Source organism: Varroa jacobsoni, unplaced genomic scaffold (genome assembly GCF_002532875.2).
Source record: "Varroa jacobsoni isolate VJ856 unplaced genomic scaffold, vjacob_1.0 scaffold_699, whole genome shotgun sequence".
In the NCBI taxonomy this organism is placed as follows: Eukaryota; Metazoa; Arthropoda; class Arachnida; order Mesostigmata; family Varroidae; genus Varroa; species Varroa jacobsoni.
In genome coordinates this window covers 83,304-88,850 of record NW_019213601.1, presented here as the reverse complement: position 1 = coordinate 88,850, position 5,547 = coordinate 83,304, and the positions used below count along the sequence as shown (strand labels likewise).

At 43.8% G+C, this 5,547-nt stretch overlaps 1 long non-coding RNA gene across 5 annotated transcripts in view; it reads right to left on the bottom strand.

The window, feature by feature from the left end:
* Positions 1-231: 231 nt before the first annotated feature.
* The window catches only part of LOC111262763 (uncharacterized), a 15,727-nt gene continuing 10,411 nt past the window's right edge, over positions 232-5,547 (bottom strand). For 2 of the 5 annotated variants that reach the window (XR_002681838.2, XR_002681837.2), the window contains exons 3-5: positions 5,392-5,528; positions 4,748-5,020; positions 232-482 (exon numbers count right to left, since the gene is read on the bottom strand). This is a non-coding gene — a long non-coding RNA (uncharacterized LOC111262763). The remainder of the gene's footprint in view (positions 483-4,747; positions 5,021-5,391; positions 5,529-5,547) is intronic. The other 3 variants (XR_015312041.1, XR_015312039.1, XR_015312040.1) reach the window with 3 other exon arrangements.

Here is a 5,547-nt window from a genome sequence, read left to right as displayed (position 1 = left end):
CAATCGGCTTCCCTGTGTCTCGCGATTTCTCATCTATACACTCACCTATCAAGTATCCATCAGAAACATTCATCATCGGGCAGGAACAGGACTATGGAAACTAGTTCTGCTTTCTATACGACGCACCATTGTCGGAACGATAATGGTAACAGCAGCAGTGGCGAAGGATTGTGGATGGAGCAAGGAAGAGCAGAAGTATGCGCAAGTAAAGAGTCAATATCTTGCCTTGGTTTATCTTTATTTTCAGGGAATCTCATTATTGGGGTGCAGTTTGCCCTGTGCACGGTTTCTCAACAAAACCTACACACTCCTTCCTACTAGGGCCGCAAGACGCTGCCGCACGGTCCTAGATGTACATCGTTTTCTTCACATCAGCCGTCTCCCCTCTTCTTTGCTCGACCGACATGAAAGTTATCGACCTGCAGGACTAACGACGATGGCGACGGCGTCTTCAGTGGTCTGCTTTCTTTATGCCGCAACGACTAGAAAAAGCCGACACGAGAGGAGAAAGAGTGAAGGAACACCTGGCAGTGTCTTCGCTATGAACATAAGCACATACACAGCTCGGGCCGACCCTCTCGTACAAGCAAAGCTTTCTATTCCGAGATCATTTTTGCTTTGTTCCTTATAGTAACCACGTTGTTCCTCTTGCCATTCTAATCATCCTTTAATTTAAACACCAATAGGTTTGCCATCGTGCGGAAACCCGCCTCAAAGTCTAGAAATCACCCCCGCTTCCACGTTCCGTCACCAATACTATTCCATACTATTTCACCTATTGCTAAAAAATAAACGAAGGGACCACGTAGCGAGCATTACTAACTGTGGTCACTTGAGTTTGTCGAAGTGGCAAGTGATCATCTTTGCTTCTCATGCTTCGTCGAAAGCCCCTCTCAAGTCGCTGAAGTGAGGAACAAATTGGAACAGATTTCCAAGTAGACTAAAGTAGGGTAAGTCATGAAACAAGTGAGGTATGCCACGCGTTCACGACAATATTGCTATCTCTAGAGACAGATAAAAGACTAAGAGGAAAAGGAGCAGTGCTACGAGTTTTTTCCTATATCCTGTCTCTTTACTTTGCTAGTAGCAGTTGTACTAGCACTGGTAGTAATGGTCCTTGAGAACCTTCGAAGCCCCCAGAATACCTCCTGGATCCTGCATGACAACAGATTCTTGATGGCGGAATCCGTCTTACCGTTCTCCGGCCTGTATGGCCTCACCTTTCCCTCCATTAGGCAAAATAACAACACACGGTGTACGCTCAGACATGTACAGTCCTCCTTCAACAATCTCAGAGCAGCTATAGCGGAGAATGCAGCGGCACGAGTTATTTACCAATACTTTCCGCATTTGCTCTCTAGTCAGTGGATAACATTATTCGGCAAGAGTACGTACACGACGGCGCACGTATTTCACCTTGGATAAGCAAAAGATAGCTATTTTTTTTCAGTTTAGTCTATCTGGTTGACTAGCTAGGCAGCTCTAACCCCCGAGCCCCGTAACTGCTCCATATGCTACTGTTGGTTTGTTATTTTGACTATTGGAATAAGCGAAAGACTGATTCGAATATGTTCGAGCCGGCAATGACTCACTATTTTTTTCTTTGTACACATAAGCACACACACAAGTTTTTGGAGGTAAAGGATCCAACTAAACTAAATGTAAAAAAAAAAAAAATGGCCACACGCGGCCAACCTAGCGGCAGCTTTTGGAATTTAATGGGACCATGATGCAGATCTATTTTTATGAATAATAACACAATGGGGGCTATTGTTACTGTTTGAGTACATGGTACGCATTCGGTGTCCGATTAACTAATGACTTTGTACCACTTATTATGCAGATTGAAAGTAAGGAAGCAGAAATGTAAGAAGTGATGTTATCCGGGGGCAGTCCAATTAACATAACTCTATTAGTGCGGGGCGTCTGCCGGCCCCGCCAATCATACAACGAACGATGAATGTGAGGTAGCGGACGCAAATCACTACCATTCAGTGAGAATAGAAAATGCTAACATTTTATGACTTAGACGGGACATACGGAGTAGCTAGCAGCAGAACAAGAGCAACTGGTACAATACGAGTCTAATCTACGAGAGACGAAGACTATAGTTGCCCTGCGCAAGGAAAACTAAGAACGTTGTCAAGCTTGGCAAACAATTTATGAAAACTTAGACTATTCAAATTTTAGCCACCTGATACTTAATGCGGACGCAGCTTCTTCTGCTATTATAATAGAACAAAACGAAACTTGTATATTGATTTCACTAAGTTGGCAAAATGTGGGAATAATACAATTACAGTAATTCCATTACATTTGATAAAAGCCTTACTACTGCACAAGCTTTGCCCCCCCCCCCCCCACACACACACGCATACAGTTCTATTCGATGATTACGTTCCACACAATTACCTCAACTTATAAATGCGTATTGCTTCGTATTTTCTGCATCGTAGTATTATCGTCCTCTAAGAAATATGTATACCATTGCCGTACGGAATTCATCAGTGCATCTTTAGCCCATAGCATAGGAAGATTCACTTATATTGCATCCGTGTGTCTGTCGACTCAAGTAAACATGCAATCATTTTAAGCAGGACCAACGAATCACTGTACCAGAAGATATCAGGAAGTGTTACAAACTCCTTTCCTTACCACTAAAAACATCTCCGCACGATTAGTCATACTACTACTTCGTTGTTGCACTCATTCTGGCCCGACTACTCAGACGCCTCACAAGCCCTCGTGGCATGTATATATATATATATATACGTATATACATAGGCTAGACGCCTGCGCTTCCACGGCGTGCAAAATAAACAGGTAAATCTCATTCTGTCCTTTCATTAAACCCAATTAGAGACGCAAAAAATCGCTTTTTTCCTCTTCTTTTTGAAAAAAAACAAATACATTTTTTTTGTTTTGCGTGCACGTGCATCGTGCAAACGATTGACGAAAAATAGCAGGATATTTAGCGTTACTTATTTTTGGTTATGTGCGTACAGTTGCGCCTCGCTGGCAAACAATCGTCATGCTGAAAAATTAAATTCTTCAATTCTCCCCATTCTCAACTTCGCCTTCGACTGTCAACTATGTTCAGGCAGGCAAATGAGGGTACGTAAACGTTTTAGAATAATTAATCGTACTAATGGCCTAAAATGTTTGATGCATTCATTGTTCATCCAGGCCATGCTTAGCTGGTGGTTCAGTGACTCGTTCGTGTCTTACTTCAGAGGTTTTGTATCGAACAAGGAGTGCTACAGCTGTGCTGAAATCCTATGCACGCATCATCTGAATTTAATGAAAGATTTGGCCGATAATAATGTTTATGTAAATATCCTCAACTTTTAAGGATTGCGCGGTACATGCTCAGATATGCGGATTATACATCGAGTAGAATTACTCGATGGTGATAATGATAACAGTAGTATCAAGTGGCAAGTAGTAATGGTAATAATGAACAGAAAAAATTGGTTTCTTCAGTCTTCATGCGTTACACATGTGTGACATTCAATGATAGTTAAATAAAGCTCGACCAGCTGTATGACATCATGCGTACGTCTGCAACAATTCGAGCTCCCCTATTTGCCTGAACAGGTATTACATTTTTGGTGCACAAGCAGCTTCGAACTGTCAGCTCTGAGCACTGGAATATGTTATGCTATTTTTTCTCTTTTGTTTCTTAACGAGATGCCGGATAGGGGATCGCTCTTTTAAATATAGCAAAATAATCATCTCTCGAATTAGTGAGCAGGCCGTCTGCGCAGAGCACGTTCCTAATAACAACGCCTCGTGGCCTGATACTGCCACCTACGCAGCACCAATGACTGTGTTACGTTAACGGCCATCCCGACAGCCGTTCCCGAAAGGAGACAACGAGTTTCGCGCTGGTTGCCGGCTGCTATCGTCACTTCTTTGCAAGTCTTCCTAGTAAAGGATCTCTCGACGCGAGGTCTTGAGAAGAGTAAAAGGAGGCTACCTGCTATACTGCCCGCCGTGCTTATAACAGTAATAGAGAAAAGCAATGCAATAGTTCATCCAACTATACGATCCAATACGGAGTGACTGTCACTTGAGACAAGGGTCCTTCCTTCTATGAGGAAAGCTATTCGTCCTTCTGCCGGAGCTCGGCTATTTGCCAAGGCCTTTGGGAACCCTAACGGACCTCGAGGCAGCCACAAGCTAAGAAATTCTTCACAAAGAAAAACTGGGAACTGCTGATTCTCGTCAAGCAGCCGTGAGCTGTTAGCGGCCACCACAGGCCGCTGTGGCAAGAACGGCTACGGTATCAACTGAGAACAACAGCTGCCATAGTGTCACTGCCTTTAATCGAATACTTGCACTATTTCGCACATACAGCGACACAGTAAGGCGGTATGAAGACGATGCACAGATAGAATAGAGGTCTCCATTCCGCTCACCCTTTCGTATGGCCCAGTTCCTTTCCGATCGACAAACAGCAAAAGTATGGCAATAAAGAAGAGAAAAATAGACAGGAATCAGAAAAACAGTTCCCTAATAAATATATTTTCTATTACCTACGGCAGACCCTGCAGACGTTGCTGATGGCGGTGTTCCAGACACAGCCTGTTGTTCCGTCTTCCATGCTCGTCCCTTGCCCCTGTCCCGGAGCAACGATACTGCTAGTCGCGTACTGACTTCTTACCAGTTTAATTGCTTCCTTCGTCCTGAGCTGTTTTTTTTTTTCTATAAAAAAACCCAGTTCGATCAGGCGAACTGAACCTACCACAACTTCCTTTTTTTCCCCCTTCTTCCTGGCTATTTCGGTTCGACATAGGACTGCCTCTACTTCATCGGAGGCCGTTGCCCTATCGCAGCGCAAACAGTATGCCCGTCTGCCTCGCTCAGAAATCTGTAGGAACTCTTCGCTTTCACAATACAACGATGACACCGGGAGTAACCAGCTTTCGTCGTCACAGGACATCGAACGAGCTCTTCCATCAGATTTCTGCTTCCTTTTTTTTTTCTCTCTTTACCGACCGTCGCTCCGCTGCACTGGCTGAAATGACGTGGACCACACCAAACCGAATCGGACCATAGAATTGTTGAGCATTACTGTTGCAAGCACGGTACAAAATGGTGGTTCTGTTGAACTATGGACCCTATGAATACAGCCTGCTCTATGGGGTCATCATTACGGGAAGATAAAACATGATTAAACAGGGATCTCGGACACAAATGCAATTCTATTGTGTCCCTTCTAGCTCCATAAACACTAGAGGCTAACTCAGTTAAAACAAGCAAGATGGCTCTCAGTGGTGACCATCTGCCGCCAACGGTTCAGTACACGCGTACCTATATTCCACATACCTACCTCACTGCTTATATTATAGTAATTTATTACTTATGTCTAGAAAAATTCGGACTTACCTTTTTGACTGTCGATTTTGACGCTTAATGTTGCTTTCGGAGGTATTTCTCTTTTTTGCAATTGAGTTCTGGCAATTTCGGACCCTTCGATTTTTAGGACTTCTGCCTTGCCGTCTACCCAACACTCACATCCACTGCTGTGTTTGTGCACGTACA